Below are 17,604 nucleotides of genomic sequence, written 5' to 3' on the forward strand. Positions count from 1 at the left end.
ATGCGACATGATTACCGCAATCAAGTAAATTAACACGTCCATCACCTCACATAGTTGCCATTTTCTGTTTGGTGAGAATGCTTAAGATCTACTCTCTTACCAAATTTCAAGTACTTAAATATTATCATTAACTACCGTCTCCACGCTGTACATTAGATTCTCAGAGCTTATTCATCTTAAAACTGTAAGTTTGTACCCTTTGACCGGCATCTACCCCTTCATCCCCCAGCCCTTGGCAACCACCATTTTACTCTTGGTTTCTGTGAGCTTGATTTTTTTTTTTTTTTTTTGGTAGATTTTACATTCAAGTGATACCATAAGGTATTTGTCTTTCTCTGCCTGGCTTATTTCACTTAGCATAATGCCTTCCAGTTTCATCCCTGTTATTGTGAATGGCAGGATTTCCTTCTTTTTTATGGCTGAATAATGTTCCATTATATTTTCTTTATCCATTCCTCCACTGACAGACGTAGGTTGTTTCCATATCTTAGCTATTATGAATAATGCTACAGTGAATGTGGGAGTACAGATATTTCTTTGAGATACTGATTTTGTTTCTTTCAATTATATACCTGGAAGTAGGATTGCTGGATCATATGGTAACACTATTTTTAGTTTTTTGAGGAACCTCCCCTATGTTTTCCATAATGGCTGCACCAGTTTACATTCCCACCAACAGCATACAAGGGTTCCCTTTTTTTTAAGGTCCTCACCAATACTGCTATCTTTTGCTTTTTGTTTGTTTGTTTGTGTGTGTGTCTTTATTATAGCCATTCTCAAGGGTGTTAGATGATATCTCATTTGTTGCTTTAATTTGCATTTCCTTGATGATTAGTGATCTTGAACACCTTTTCATGTACCTATTGGCCATTTGTATATTTTCTTTGGAAAACTGTCTATTCAGGTCCTTTGCCCATTTTTAAATCGAACTATTTGTTTCCTTTTTTTTTTTAATTTTATTTATTTTTTGGCTGCATTGGGTCTTTATTGTCGCGCATGGGCTTTCTCTAGCTGTGGCAAGCAAGGGCTACTCTTCTTTGCGGTGCGCGGGCTTCTCAGTGCGGTGGCTTCTCTCATTGTGGATCATGGGCTCTAGGTCCCTGGGCTTCAGTAGTTCTGGCACTTGGGCTCAATAGTTGTGGCTCACGGCTCTAGGGCACAGGCTCCGTAGTTGTGGCACATGGGCTTAGTTGCTCACGGCATGTGGGATCTTCCTGGACCAGGGATCAAACCCAATCAAACCCGTGCCCCCTACATTGGCAGGCGGATTCTTAACCACTGCACCACCAAGAGAAGCCTAGATACATTCTTAATACAAAGAGAAGTGTTATCCATTAGCTTATCTTCCAGTTTGCATGCACTTTCTGTTCAACTAATTGTTATGTTTTGTGGTTTTGTTTACAATATTCATAAAAATAAGTGATAGGCACGTTGCTTATGACATAATAAACTTTTTCCTGAACACCTTTGTATATGTGCTGCCGAAGCGAGCACTTTCCTGAACACCTTTGAAATCTGGCAGAAACTATTTGTAGTTTGAGCTGTTGCAATTACAGGCCCAAGAAAGACTCATTCTATTTCATCTGTGTGGGGAAAACTGTGAGCAGAATTTCTCTATTTATTATTCATTTGAGGTTATGCCTTGGGGCCTAGAAGCCACTCATTTGTTTGCCAAGCCTCTCCCAGCTTTAAAAGTCCTCTGAGCATGGAAAGGAGGCACCCGAAACATTTGGAAAAAGCTCCTTATCTTGAGTGGTCATTAATGGAATTAAAATAGTGCCTAAAGTCTGCTTCCTTAGAGAAAACGGTTAGGACCACACAATGACGTCACACTTCAGCATTGTTTGCCAGACCTTGGTGTTTCTCACTCTGCACCTTAGTAGGAAACATGAGTTAGTGAAGATGTGAAGGGAAGTGATGATTTACTGTTGCTATTTCCATCATTGAAAACAGAGGACGACTACCATTTAGTGTTTCATTAGATGCTTGTCTTGTTTTTCATGTTTGATAAATGAACTAGTAGGATTGAAACAGTAAGCAGGAAAGTTTCCATAGCAGAAGCCCTTCTAGAAGGGATGGAGAAGGGCCTTTCACGGAGAAGGTGGTACTCATTCCTGAAGCAGCTCCTGTAGGTGTCTCCTTCCGTTAGAGGCAACTTGTAAAAGGGGTTACAGGTGTTCAGTTCTCTCAGGTTATGTCCTTTTCCTGGTCACCAGTACTGAATTGAAACTGCAGTTTGGGGTATAGCATCCAAGTGTAGAAAACTGAGCCTTAGGACTAGATGGGAAGAAATTCTAGGAACCAGTGTTTTGTAAACAAAAAAGAACATGTTTTGGTATGGCAAAGCAAAGTAGTGTGCCATACACTCTTTACAATTAAATGTCAAATGGCAACAAAATATGGAACCAATGGGAAAAGCAAAATGAAACCTCTGTATATACCATGTGTTAATTTTTCAATCCTAACACCTTGCAACTTTGGCCTCTCTCAGCTGCACATCTTAAGTCTCTTCACATCTTAAGTCTCTCCCCCTTCCCCCGTTTCTATCTGATTTGTGGATAAAACCAAAATCCGCTTAAAATTCTGAAATTCCAAGATAGTGCCTCTTATCTACTCATGTGGATCATCTACTCATATAATAATCTATTAACATTCACATAATGAAAAATATCTCCAATCTACTTCTTTTGGACACTCTGCAATGCTGACTTCCTCTTTCTGAAATAATCACCCTCGCCGTTCCTCTGAAACATCCTCTCCTTGCTTCTTCCCCGAATCACCAAGTTCTTAACATCTTTGCTCCCTTTCCTGGGTCAGGGTCTCTGCTGGCCAGTCCCCACAGGGCCTGGGTTCCACACCATGGTAGCAACATTGCAAGTTACTAAGGCTGTCTATAAAATGGACACAAAATAGCAACAACAGCTAGTTCATAGGTCATTGGGATTAACAGTTACACAACAGCTAACATCCACTGAACATCTGCTGTGTCAGACATAGTCCTATTGCTTTCCCTAGATTATCTGGTTTATTCCTCATAACTATAGCATTTACCTCTGAGATAAAGGCTATTATTATCCCCTTCAACACACAGAGAAATTGACATTTAGAGAGGTGAGCTGACTTACCCTAATGCAGCCAGCTGCTAAACACTGCAGCTGGGTGAATTCAGGAAGCCTGGCTCTCAGGCCTTCCCTCATGGTTTCCCTCATTACATTCCTGTCATGAAACTGTATTCGTCAAATTGGTGGCAGAGTCTTTGGCACACAGCACGTGCTGGGTAAACGTTTCTTATTATCTTCTTCTGTCAAACTTGATTATACTTTTTAGAATTCAACCCGGGCAGCAAGAGTGGAGGACCACCCAAGTGCTGTGGGACTCCCAGGGCACTCTGGGCCATCACGGTGCCCCGGGCATTCCTGTGAGTAAGGTCCTCTCACAGGGAACTAAGCTCCTGCTTGTTTACCTGCCTCTCGCACTGGCCTGTGCATTCACTGAGGATGGGCGGGCATCTCTGTGCTCCGCATCCTGACCACCTAACACAGTTAGGAATTCTGTAGACACCTGACGAGTGAGGGAACACACCAATGTCTGCTAAATGAAACAGCTCTCTCTGTCTGATCTTTCTGTGCAGCCAGGGGTTCCTTCTGCGTTTCTCTTTGATGTAAGCCTTTGCCCAAGCACATCTCTGCCTCATCTTGTAGAGATCAGAGGTGATATTAAAGGGAATAAAGACAAGGAGATCTGTGATCATATCTTCTTTCTAACCAACTGCAAACTCCTCAACATTTAACTAGTAAAGCCCTGGAAGATTTAAAACAAACAAAAAAAACCCAACTGAGATTTTAATGATTTTTTTCATAATGTTAATGAAAACAGAATAGATCTCTTCAAATGTTTTGTTTAAAACACGGATGAATTTCTGGAAGTTCACAATCTTCATCTATCGCAGGGTTAGGGTGCTTCTTCAGTGAGGTGGGGATGATTCGTGTGGTGTGATCTGCAGTTCCCAGTAACGACCACGCCATGTGCTAATAGCTTCATTTTACATCGTATCTTAGGAAAAGCTGGGGGAGCTGTGTGTTTCTGGCAGACAGAGTTGAGGACTGTCATATTCTCCCAACTTCTTCTGGTTTTGTGGAAACAATCCTGAGGAATGCGTAATTCGGTAGGTTTATCATTAATTCAGCTGTTAGTCATCCTGATGCATGACACTGCTGAGCTTAGTGGGAGCTGGGATTAACCAAAGTGACTCAGAGTGAATCTGGATGCTGGCAAGTCACAAAACCCAGTCTCACTCAGCACGCTTCTGCCTCCTTTCAGTCTGCAGTCGTGTGGTGCCGTGTCTCCGCCAACTTCCGCATCCTCTCCATTACTTCCGGGTTCTGGGATCACCACCCACTATCCAGCGGTCTGCAGAGTCAGCTGCCCAAAGCCCAGCAAGAGTGCAAGAAAGAAAATCTTAGGACTTTTATTTATGGTTACTTTAATACTTTTTTTTTCTGTAAAGCCTTTTAAAAATTTATTAATATTATTATTGTTATTATTGTAACTTTTTATTTTGTATCAGAATATAGTTGATTAACAATGTTGTGATTTAAATACCTTTTAAGTTCAATTTTTGTGTATACTTAAAATACAAATGATAAATTCAGAGAGTAATACATATTTATAGCTTATACATAAATACACACGTATTGGAGATGCTCAAAACATTTTTACCAGTGGGGTGCACCCCCAATTAAAAAAGAAAAAAAGAAAAAAACTGGTTTTAAGGAATAAAGGATGTATGAGAAGCTAGTGGTCAGCCAGAGAAAGTCAGATGGTTTTGACTGGCTAGATGTGATGTGTATGTTTTCCCCCCACAGGCTTGGGCAGAGTGTAGACCCTAGCAAGTGGAAGCTCTGTGACATATGGTGAGGAGATCATGTGACTGGCAGAAGCAGGGGGTCAGGGGTCCTGGGGATTTGGAGAAATGAGGAAACTTTAGGCAAGAAAATGGCAACCCACCCAATTTCGGTTCTTCCAAAAGGTGATTCTGCTGCAATTTAATTCCTTGAAAAGAAGAAGGAAGTTGTCCTTAGAAAATTTCAGCAGATTATCTATGGGAAAAGCAAATCTTTACTTTGAGTACCATTCTCTTTATGAAAATTCCCAAGCTTAATCTTTCCAGAAAATCTCCCATATTATCATTACACTGCAGAACATGATTGCGAGGGGAATAAATGAACTTGAAAAACCAAATCCTTTTGTTATAATAATTTTGAAGCTCTTGATCTCTATTTGACATGAGGAGAAGGTGGTGACACCTTCTGAGGAATCCTAAGGCAATGAAAACTCCAGATTCACTTTCCAGGACGGCTTCAGAGGACTGACTTCTAATCACACCTTGTGTGGGGGGAGGGAGGCTGGGAGGACCCCCTGTGGCAATGCAGAATAGGATGAAGCGAACTGGATAGGATGTCCTTGGTGCAGTGTTGTCCCGTTGTCTTTAGAAATGGTTGATTGGAAAACTAGTTAATTGGCATATCAGTTATTCTCCCCTAAGATGCAGACTCTTAGCCACTTACGCATTCCTTTCCTTTTAGGCAGTCACTTAATTTGCCTGAAGTTGTATTACCAAAGGCAGAAATTATTGAATAAAAATCCTTACTTGATCCTTAGTTTTCCATTTAAATAAGAAAATCTGAAGATGATTTTTTTTTTTAGTAAAAGATTTCTGTCCAAAGCGGAAGTATATGAAAATAGATGTATAAGACTGGCTCTTTAATTAAAAATAAATTTTTTTCAAAGATGGCTCAGTGTCCGAAGGCCAGATATTGTGAACCTTGTTTCCAGTACCAAGCAGGAAGGAAATCTGCAATTTCACCCCAAGTGAGAGTAAGGTTATGCAGTTTTAGAAGTTCTGAATTGGGATCGGGGCTAAAATAATATGAATTATAAACTGTAGGAACACTTACCTCAAATGTCAGGGGAAAATTCTCGAGTAAAGGAGGGGGGGTGGATAGAACAAACTAAAGAATAATTTCCTCCCAATCTGTTGGACTATCAAATCTATTTAACAGGAAATGGTTAGTCATCTGATCATAATTAGAGCAATTCACCGCTAAGAAGCTTATAATATAGTTTAGGACCCGAATAAATGAGTCGGTTTAATACTATGCAGAGAAAAATTTAGAAAACCTGCTGGCATTTCCAGACCATTAAATTCACATTCAATGAATGGACAGAGAGGAAAATGTTAACACAGGAAAGGCCAGGTTTAAAATTTACTGTGCGGATTCATTTGGCTTTCTGGCTCTCAGGATACTCTATTTCAGAAGAATGATCGTCAGTCGATATCACTTCAAATAAAAGAAGATGTATTGCAGAGGTTCTCATAAATGCCTTTGAAATGCACTGGGAAAACCACTCTTTTATTTATTTTCTTACCCTTAAGAAACAGTATGATTTCAAAACAAAAGCCCCACGCATGCGGCTTGGTGTGTCCAGATGAGAAGGAGACGAAGCCTGTTTAAACTTTCAGACTCGTCTGCCTTTAAGACTCTAGGAGTGTTTCATGGGAATTCACAACATGAAGGCTTTGGGGAGAACTGGCTAGAAGCAATGAAGCAGTCCACACACCCCTCACCTGTATTGTCCCATGCCCAGCAGTTTACATAACTGAACCCTGCATTCCTTCATTTGTTTAACAAGCAGGTATTGGAAATACCTTTTACAGTCTCCCAGCCTAAGTCCAAGGTAGCCCCTGCTTCTCCGTGCCTCTGGGTGTGCGCGTGTGAGTGTGTGCAGGGGTGTGTGTGCGGTATAGGCAGAGACAGGGGTGTGATGATACAGCTTTGGAGCAACTAAAGAGAGTTCTCAAGGCCATTTAAACTCCTATCTTCAGGAAAGGGGATTTCCTCTACAAATAGGTAACCAAAACAAATCTGAACTCCCAGCGCTCCATGTGCCTAAAATGGGAGGCAGCAACTTAGGTAAAAATTCAACCAATTACCATGTGCTTCTGTTTCCTTAGGGATGTGTGTTCCAGAAGAGAAAACATTAGCATCCTATCCATCAAAGTAGAGAACACATTGTTTTATCTCTTTCCCTAGAAGTTTCAGGAATTTCCATGATATCCTGTGGGAGTTGAAACATCCTTCAAAGATAATGTGTTTTGTGCTTCATCCTCTATCTTATCTACCATACATTCCTTATGCATATGCTTGTTAAGAAAGAGATCTTTATTTAAAATGGTATTGTTCGAAAATCAACTATCTGGAATCAGTTGACAAACCCTCTCAATTTAAAATATTTGTAGCCAGAAAACCCCTGATGTTTCATAACATCTGTTTGGACTTGTGATAAGGTTGTGAATATATGGTTATTAGATGGCTGGGTGCAGAACCTAATGGCCAGTGTGTCTGATTTGATATGTCAGGGCAATGATTGACACCACTCCCCCATCCTGTGTTCATCTGAGTTTCGCTCTTTCGCATTGACAAGACAGATCTCATGTATGTGTTATAAGTGTGGCTTTGGGGATGTTGATACGGGGATGGCAAATATTAGTGAACCGAGAGTGGACGAAGGAATAGAAAAAGGGCAGAACCCCCCTGCTACGACCATACAAGGCTGGGAAGTCAGGAGAAGGAAGTAGGGTTGATATAAACAAGGAGCAGAGAGAATGGGGTTAATCAGAGCAGAAGCTCTCTGCGCAGTTTGTGGATGTGCACCTGGCTGGGGTGGAGTTGGGGTGGGGAGCTCAGGGAGGCAGACAGACAGATGACAGACAGACAGCCCCAAGATTCTGGATGTGGAGCATTTTCCTCTGTCTTGTGTCTGGTGTTTATCACTGTTAGCTACACAATATCATTCACTAGAGGCCATGAGTTTCAAAATAAGAACTCCCTTTAAAAGAATTCATGCTCGAAATTAAAAAATATGTATTATGCATTATTAAAGAGTCTAAATATCATAGATTTATTTTCCTCGAGCCCTGGAAACTTTCTCAGGATGCTATTGGGTGTATTGCCTTTTCGATAGAAAGTGATCATTTCAGGGGCTGTACCTTAGGACATTATCATTTTGATATAACATGCTAAGAAACACTAACAGGAAACCAATTTTTCCAAAAAATAATCATGCTCGTTTACATCGCGACCTATGGACAAAATATGGCCCACAACATTCTGTATATTTGTTTTTTGGCCTCATGGTGTTTTCATATGAAATATTGGGTACAAACGCCTTTAGGCTGGTCAGGTTTTCTCCATCCCCGCAAAGGTTCCTCCACTTCCAGTCCGTTTAATCCATGAAGATTCACACATACATCTAAATTCTCTGGCCCAGCACTTACAAACACTCAATAAGTTCCTAAAACTAGCTGATAGTTATGGAAGGCTTCTTACGCTGCAGGCAAAGCTCTTTGAGGTATGATTTTACCTTCTGTTCTATGTACAGAGAGTCTCAGAAAGTTGCCCAAGGTCACCCAGATGGTAAACAGCAAGAGTCCAGGTTCTGAGCTCAGGGGCCTGGTTCCAGCTTCACAATGTAGTGGACGGCCACTTATACCTCTCCCTTCACTGTATGAAATCTTCATCTTCAGCCTGGGATCCCAGCACAGCCCGAGATTGTCCTGCTTCGGAGCACAGATTCAGAAACGTCTAGAACCCTCAAGTGCGCTTGTAGGGACAGAAGAGTCTGGGATCTGAGAGACCACCCAGAAACGACCCTCCTCCACTGATAAGGCAAATTCCGTAGCCAGTGCCACCTACGGGATTTGTGGGGCCCAGTGCAGAATCCATAGAACAGAAAAACTGAGTCAGAGAACACGCCTCCTGTCTGACTGCCCTGAGCTGGGACAGCCTCTTCCCGCCATCAGACTTCAACTGCACATCAGTGTGTGTGTGTTTGTATCATATATTGGTTCTATTTCTCTGCAGAAAATGACTCATACACCCAGTCATCTTTTTTACCCATTTTAAAGTCTGAACGTTTTCCCTGACTGCCGTGCAGGAAGGAATGGACAGGGAGGTGTGGAGGAGAGACACTTATATGCCATTTGTCACCATGGACACCGAGTCAGAAGTGGAGTTGGCCAGTTAGATGGGGGGGAGGGCAGAGGGAACTCAGGACCTCTCCCTTTTGAGCTTTACGATTAAGACCCAATTCTCTCTTGCTAAAGGGTCCAGACAGCCTCTGGCTATTTGAACACATTAAGCTTTATCACTTACTTGCACCTTGCTCAAGGTCAAACGGGGGCTGTGAGTTCTTTTATCAGAGATACTTCCTACTTAACATAGGCCAAAGGCAGGACAGTGAAGAAGTGGGATTGATGGGGAAGGGGAGTACTTACTTGGTATTTATCTACAGAGTTACAGGAAATCCTCTTACTTGGTTTCTTATGGACGTCAGAGCAACCCTACAAAGTGGGGAGCATTAGTCCCCAGTTTTCAGGGGAGGAAACAGGCACATGCAGTTGTTTTCTCGGGGCAAAGCTTGGGAAAGACGGGATTGAACTCCAGGCTATGTTCTCAGACAAGGAGCCAGGGAAGGGCTCTGAGTGTCAGGGCGTGGGCGTGGTGAGGGGGGGTGGCAGGTGTGGAAGACTCGCCTCTGGCCTTGGCTCTGGTGCAAGGAGGCTGAGTGGGTGTCTAGCTGTGGCTTCATCGCTGGGGTGGCAGGTGGGCTGGTGAATCAATGGGAGAGCCATTCCCAACATGCTGCTTACAGCCCCAGGGCAAATTGCTTCATTTCTCTGAACTTCTCTCACCTTATCTATGAAACTACAGTGGATTTGGGCAAGAATACTTCTCAGGTCTTTTCCAGCAGAAGTGCTGTGAGACTCTGAAACACTTAGACGGTAATTGAGAATAGTAATGTGCTGTTGAAACCACATTACAATAGTAATGTGCTTGTTACAAGCACTAGGGGAAAATTTTATGTTAAAAAAAAAAAAAAAGCAAATTCCTTCCAAAGAGGAACTCAACTCCTGCTTGGTAAGTCTGCCAAATATCTCTGCCTGGTTAAATGCAATCCTTCTCAGCATTTACTCCCCCTGTGTTAATAAACATCGAAGATTACGATGCTTTTATGATACGGTTCCGTATTAAGCTTCTTAAGGGCATCTTTGACTTTGGTCCTTTGTGTGACTGCAAGGCAAAGAGGTTGTGCCCGGCTCTCTGGATGCCACAGACCTGGGGGCTATTTACTGTCCAGCTGTCTCCTCCGGTTACCAGCGACCTCAGGCAGTCCTGTGCTATAGCCTGGTGCTATAGCCCACCTTCTGCTTTCACTGCAGGTTTGCTCAGACTTTCACCTTCACTGTTGATCACAACAGCTCAGCTGGAGGCTTTGAATGCAAACCTGCAGGTGAGCTTAAATGGAAAGGAAAGTCAGCCAAGAGGTGAGGTCAGCGCTTGAGAAATCCAGGACCGGATCTGGGCTGGGTTTTTACCACATTTCCAGGAGTAGAGCCTCCAGCCAGGTTGGCCAATGTCACGTGGTGTGAGTGTCCCAGCCTCCACCCCTACCCCCCACCCCCAAGCAGCACTGGTCTCTGTTCTCTGACTCCAGCCCTCAAACCATTGAGGAAGGGCACGCGGTCAGTGTATTAACTGATGAACTGGAAGTGCCAAGGAAATTCTTCCTTTCTAAGGTTTCCCTGAGCCCGGGCCTTCTCGGGCACTTTAGCTAAGAAACCCAGGCACTCACCAAATGTTGCTAGTCTTATAAGGTGAACCCAATATCTGACAAGAAACTGGAGACCCGTCTGTTCATCCAGTGCCTGTTTAAGGAGCACCTACTCTGTGCTCTGTGCAACTCCAACAGCAGGTGATACCATAGTGAGAATTCCTGGCCTCCTGGGACTTATGTTCTACTGCAGAGAGACAGACAATGGGCAAATAAGTATATGACATGAAGAAATGAGCAAGAAAATAAGGCAGGGAAAGGGATGAAGGATGATGGAGAATGAACATGGATGGCCTCGCCAATCAGGTGGCAGAGATCTGGATGAAGGAACGAGTTGCCCAGATCCGGGGGAAGAGGGTCCAGGCAGCAGTGGAACAGCACGCAGGCCACTGTAGCTGCAGTGGTCAGAGAGCGTAGGAGGAGATGAGGTCAGAAGAGAATCGGGGGAGGGAAGCTCAGACCAAAGTAAGCTTCTGGACCATAGTGAGGACATTTGCTTCTAGCTCCGAGGGAGAGGGAAAGCCACTGCAGGGCTTGGGGCAAACAAGTAACATCCAATGACATATTTTTAAAAGATTGTTCTGACTGCTAGATGAAACATAGGATTAAAGGGGCAAGGATAGAAGAAAAGAGACAATTAGATTATTGCAATAGTCTAGATCAGAGCATCTCAAACTTTAATGTGCAAACGGACTCCTTAGGCATCAGATAAAATGCAGTTTGGGTTTGTTTTGCCTGAGTTGAGGCTGGGACCTTGCATTTCTTACAAGCACCCAGGTGAGCTGGTGCTGCTGGTCCACACAGCACACCCTAAGCACACAGGGTCTCAGTGAAATAGAACAGTGGCTTGTGATAGGTAGTGGTGAAATTGATGAGAAATCTCCAGATTCTGGATATCCTTTGAAGAAAGAGTCAACAGGATTGTTGATGAATTCAAGGTGAGGTGTGAGACGAGCCTATGGTGTTTTGGGACCAAACCCTGGAGACACAGAGAGAGGTACCAGTTACGGAGATGGGAGAACTCAGGAAGAATTGGTTTGGGGTTAAAACACACACACACACACACACACACGAGTTTAATTTTGAACATGTTACATTAGAGATGACTGTTAGAAATCCCAGTAAAGGTAGTGAGTAAGCCTTTGGGAATATAATTCCAGAATTCAGAGGCAAGGTCTGGGCTTGAGATAAAAATTTGAGAATCAAACCAGCTTATAGCTTAGATTTAAATTCCCGAGGCTGCACAAGGTCACCGAGGGCATGAGAACAGCCAGAGGAGACACTGCAGACTGAGCTCCGGGGCTCCTGTGTTTGGAAGTTGGGAGGATCCAGCAGGTATCTGAGAAGTCGTGTCCGGTCAGGGAGGACAGGAGATGAGCACGTATTCTGGAATTCTGGTGAACAAAGTGTTTCAAGAAGGTGGTTCATCAACTTCCAGCCACTCCTGCTGGAAGATCAATAAATGAGGACTGAGAATGGACTGTTGGATTTGGCACCGTGGAGGCCACGAGTGGCCTGGATAAGAGCAGTGTCAGTGGAGGGGTGGGTCCTGATTAGAACTGGTTCAAGAAAGGATGGAAAGGGTAGATGTGTAGGCGGAATAGTGACAATACTTTAAAGCAATTTTGCTGTAAAATGGAACCGAGAAATTTGGCGGTAGTCGGAGAGAGATATTTTTTATTAAGATGAATGAAGTGTTACAGCACACTCTTATTCTGCTGGGGATATGTGGGATAGAAAGAAAAAATGACGTTCATGAGATGGGGGCAGTTTGGGAATGATTATCCTGGAGTAGCTGAGAGGGCGGGGACCCAGGTAAACACAGGGACCCTTCCATCATCTGTCGGGAGAGAAGGCAGAGAGCCCGATCCAGATGCAGCTGGGTGATGGATTTGGTCCTAGAAGCACGCAGACGTTCTGCTCTAATTCCTTCCACGTTTTCAAATCAGAAGAAAAGCTCATCAGCTGAAATGGAGGCACAGCCAGGAAACAGGACCCAAATTAAGTTTTCACAAGGTCACTGTTGCAAGTGTTAGGCAAACCGGCAAACAGACTGCGGTGGCAGGAGAATGTGCTGAGGGCTGTGGCTGTGGAAAGCACAGGACACCGTGGGTGGGGGAGCTTGCTAGAGCCAGGATGGGCACGTTGGGCAGAGCCCCCAGGAAGGGTGGTGTGTGGTATGGGAGCTGAGACCGAATGGGAGCAGCCTTGTGGAGGTGAGCGTGGGCCTGATGAAGAGGGACTTGCTGAGGATGAGCGAGCCCAGTCTGTCCAGTAAGAGAAGCCAGCGCTGCCAGCCTTGGGTGCAGGTCCTGTGCTGGGAAAGTGGGGGCAAAGCCCAGCCCAGGGATGCTAGCCTGGCTGAGTGTCCTTGAGGTGGCATTGGCCCCAGATGGGGCACATGTTTCTAATTTGTCTACTTGGAGGGGTGCCTTTTGCTTGTTCTAATTGGTGTAAAATGTTTACAGGCTGGGAGAACCAAGTTACATGTCATTGGCCTTTCAGTGCACTGCAGAATATTTCCTCCGAGAGCTGCAAACAATTGTACTGAGAACTGTATGAAAGAAGCAACTCACTAAGCTGCTGTAACTGAGGCAGCAAAGGTCCTCAGTGAGCCGACCTATCTTGGATGGATGGGGCCTTGCATCCAGGGCAGCTCAGGGGTAGAGTAGAGGAAGCTGGGCCTGAGCTGGAAAGGGGGAGGCAGCCAGGCTCCCTGGGACAGGAGGCCATGGCAACCTCTCGGCTCCTGCCTGGTCTGTCGGTTGGGAAGCTGGCAGGGGACAGAAGCATGCAGTGCAAGGGGTTTTGGGCTCAAAGCAGCAATGCAAGGTCATCCATTTTCCGCTTGACCACTGCGGGCCTGTGGCATCCTTCAGACCTCGTCATGGACGCGGCAGTGGCACAGGGAAGATGCTACATAAATATTTGTGGAGTGAAAGGGGTGGTGGAGGGAATGGTGGCTGGACTGGGTGCAGCTCCACAAGATACAGCCAAGGGCAGGAGTGGGAGGGGTGGGAGCAAGGGGCAGGGAGCCATTGCTCAGGGTGGGATGTTTAATGTTCCAGAAATTCTGAAGTGCTATGTTTATTGACACTGTCATTACCTGCACACTCTCCCAGGGGTGGGGGGGGGGGGAGCAGGGAGGGGGAGTTATTGCTTGGAAAGCAGTGATTGCACAGATAGCCAGCAAATAATTAAGTTGTTTAGAGCTTGGAAAGTTTGTTCTCTGACTAATTAAACTTTATGCATCTAGCTGTTCACTGCACATCATTCTAATACCGTGAACATTCCCACTTCATGGACCGTCGGCACCGTTAGATGGACATTAGCACCCACTGGGGAATATTTTATGATGTGTGCTGACAAACTCCCAAGACTGATGAATTTGAGACATGTGAGTCCCCCATAAAACAAACTTTATTGGACTTTCCTCCTGAACGTTTTGGCATTCAGCGTGAAAATAATGCAGCCCGTTTGCACAACATGTAAAACTCAGCAAGCTCTGTGAGACCTTCATCTTTTTTATCAACATCTGAAATGCCAGAAAAGTAGAACTATAACATATACTGTGTAACAGTTGAAAGTAAAGCCGTGAAATACCCTCAGCCAGAATTCTGGGATGATCCTGAAAACTTCAAGTGTCGGTTTGTCAATGTCACTTAAGAAAGAGTTTTCAAAAAGAAAAAAAAAGAAAGAGTTTTCAAGGATTTTATTTTTAGAGCTGATACCACCAGATAATATGTAAGAGTAACAATAGTCCTTTAAAGAAGAAGGAGTCAAACAAAAGGCTCTATATACTTTTAAATGTCAAACATACACAATAAATAAAATAGGATCATACCTGCGAACAATGACAGGTGCCTTCAGAACACAGTGAGGGGACAGGCTAGTTTCCTGTCCATCCTTAGAGATGGCTACTAGGCATGGCATACTGACACCTTTCTTCTCCACACAAACATTTCCTCGGAGAAGCACTAAAAAGGAAAACTCTGGAAGTCTGCACAAATCTCCACTGCCTGCAGCTCAGCTCAACACTCCCTTAAGGCAAGAAAAAATTCATTAGTTATTTTTCAACCCATCAAATTTTCTGTTAGATGGTTGCTATCATATTGGTTGAGGTTTCTAAGGAATTTTGAATAACTGAATAATAACATAATTTATAAAATATAATGAGGAGTCTCCGGAAGCTGCTTGCAATATTTTCCAGCTGAAGGTTGGGAATTAAAGACACTTCCTTGAAATTAGCTAATACCTCTGAGGGTGACAGCTTGATGGTCACCTGGTCGACACCTCAGGGGACGTCCATCCAGCATCACAGACGGGGCGGGGCGATGCTGCTGGGTTTGCAGTCCTCACTCACACTTCATCTGCATTTTCCAGTTCTTTGAAATCTCCAATGTACAAGTTTCCCGAGAGCAAGATTTATTTTTTTTTGTTTTTTTTATAAGATTTATTTTTAAAATATCAGAACTGTAGTTAGAAAATAGAGTTGAGAGAAGAAAGATGGTGGCAAAGTAGAAGGACGTGGAATGCATCCCTCTCCACAAATGCATCAGGAATACATCAAAAGACGCAATAATTCCCACAGAGAGCCAGCTGAACACCAGCAGATGACCTCGGACACCAGAAAGGACTGCAAAGATCCTAACATAACTTGGTAGGACAGAGGAAAAAAAAAAGGAGAAAGAGGAGGAGAAGAAAGGAAAAGGACAGGTCCCACACCCTGGGCGGGGGGATCTGAAACAGAGGGGCGATTGCCGAATTCGGGGAAATGTCCCTCATCTGACAGGGAAACCCCTTCTCCAGCGGGGAATTTCCCTGGGTCAGAAGGGAGGCATTTGAGACTGCTCTAAGAGGGTGAAGCGGCTGAGCTGTGGCAAATGGGAGGGAGTGAGAAACACGCGGAGGGTCCACACTACGGCTCAGCCAGTCCGGACTGAGACGTGGGTTCACAGCTGAACAGGGGGTCTGGCAGCTGGAACGTGGGAACCAGAGAACTGGTGAGAAACACTGTTGGCAGTGGAGAGATGAACTGAGAGGACAGGAGGGAAGAAGTCCACAGTGGAGAATGCCTACCGCAGAAAGCTGGGCGGCCATGGCAGCGGCTCAGTATTGCTGACTCACAAGCAGGGGGAGGAGCTACGGGTATAGCCTCTCTCTCTCTCTCTGTGCCTACTACGGACAAAGGAAGGACCCCTCTGGGCCTGGCTAACACACTCAGGGATAAAAAAGACCCCTGGGTGGGGCTGGCCTAGAGTGCTTGCAGCCAAGAGCCAAAAGCCTGCAGAGTGGCCAAGCTCTGGAGACATTCTGTTTACACCTGAGCCACTGGCATCCCTCAGCAATAGGCACTGCCATGGCCAACTGAGCCGCCATGACCCAGGCAGGTGCCACTGCTCACTCACCCCCAGGGGAAGGGGCCACAATTGTACCCTCTTTCTCCCCACACACCAGCGCTTACAGACGAACAATAAAGGAAGCTCTGCTGGTCTCAGAGTAATACCAAAAGCCCAAGGCAGGTAGAAGGACACTTACAGCTGAGACCCCAAGGGAAAAGAAATATTATTATTAATTCTATTGATCTGGTCCATTCTGAGGTCACTTCTAGATTTTTTTTTAATTAATAATGATCTTAGTCCTAAGGGATCTACACATATCATAACATTTTTTTTATTCTATTTTTTTCTTCTATTTTTATTTTTAGACTTTTTACATATTTCTGTTTCTAGCTGTTTTTTGTAGTGCTAACTTTATCTCTCCTACATTCTTTCCTTCTCTATCTTTTATATATTTCTATTTTTTCTCTCTTTTCTTTTTCTTTTCATATTTCCAGTCACGCTACGCTCTTCTGCTGCCCTGTCTTCTATCCTTTTTTAGTTTATTTTATCTTAATATACTTATAAGTAATATTATCAGTCTGCTCTGTTTCCTTGCTTTATTCTCCAGATGACACACTGCTTTGGTTTTTATTATTAGGTTTTGTCTTTATCTTAGTTCTAAGTATAATTGTCTGATTTCATTCTGAGAATCTTGCTCTTTATTATATTTGATCCTAGCTTTCAAAATCTCCCTGGCTTTGTGTTTGTGTGTGGGGGGTGTTGTGTTTTTTTTTGGTTTTGAATTTCTTTTGGTTTTCTCTTTGATTGCCTGATGGCATACTGGGGTTCTTCTGTCAGGTCTTTCTAGTGCCTTATGTTCTATTGGATTCAGTATTTGTGTGTCTTATACATGTATGTGTTTCCTTGATTTAGTATTTGTTTGACTCAACACTCTGCCATTAGCCTGGGGCTTGGACAGTCTTCTTTAAACCCCTTTATTGCTGGGACAAGCAACCTCTGAAGTCTGGACTACTCCATCAGAAGTTAAGTAGGAGGCTCTGGGGAGGGAGCACTGAATCCAGGGTGCTAGACTACTAGGGAGTCCTCAGACACAGGGAAAATTAACTGCAGAGAACTCTCACAGAGCCCTGTATCAGAGTCTAAGACCCAACTCCATCTGAATGTCTGCAACTGCCAGTGCTAGACACCTCACACCAAACTACAAGCAAGGCAGGAACACAAATGCACCCATCAACACACAGACTACCTAAAGCCATATTAACCTCACAGATACCCTAAAACACACCACCTGACATGACCTTGTTCATCAGGGAGATGAGCACAGAGCCACACACTGGAAAGCAGGCACCAGACCCCCCCATAAGGAAGCCTACTCAAGACACTGGACAAACCCCACCACGGGGGGCAGAGAGCAGAGACAAGAGGAATTACTACTAGGCAGCATAGAGAAAGGAGACAGCAAATCCTATAAGTTAGACAAAATGAGAAAATAAAGAAACACCATGCAGGCAAAGAGCAGGAAAAAATCCCACAAGACCAAATAAATGAAGAGGAAATAGGAAAATTGCCTGAAAAATATTTCAGAGTA

This window comes from Hippopotamus amphibius, chromosome 11 (assembly GCF_030028045.1).
Source record: "Hippopotamus amphibius kiboko isolate mHipAmp2 chromosome 11, mHipAmp2.hap2, whole genome shotgun sequence".
NCBI lineage: Eukaryota > Metazoa > Chordata > Mammalia > Artiodactyla > Hippopotamidae > Hippopotamus > Hippopotamus amphibius.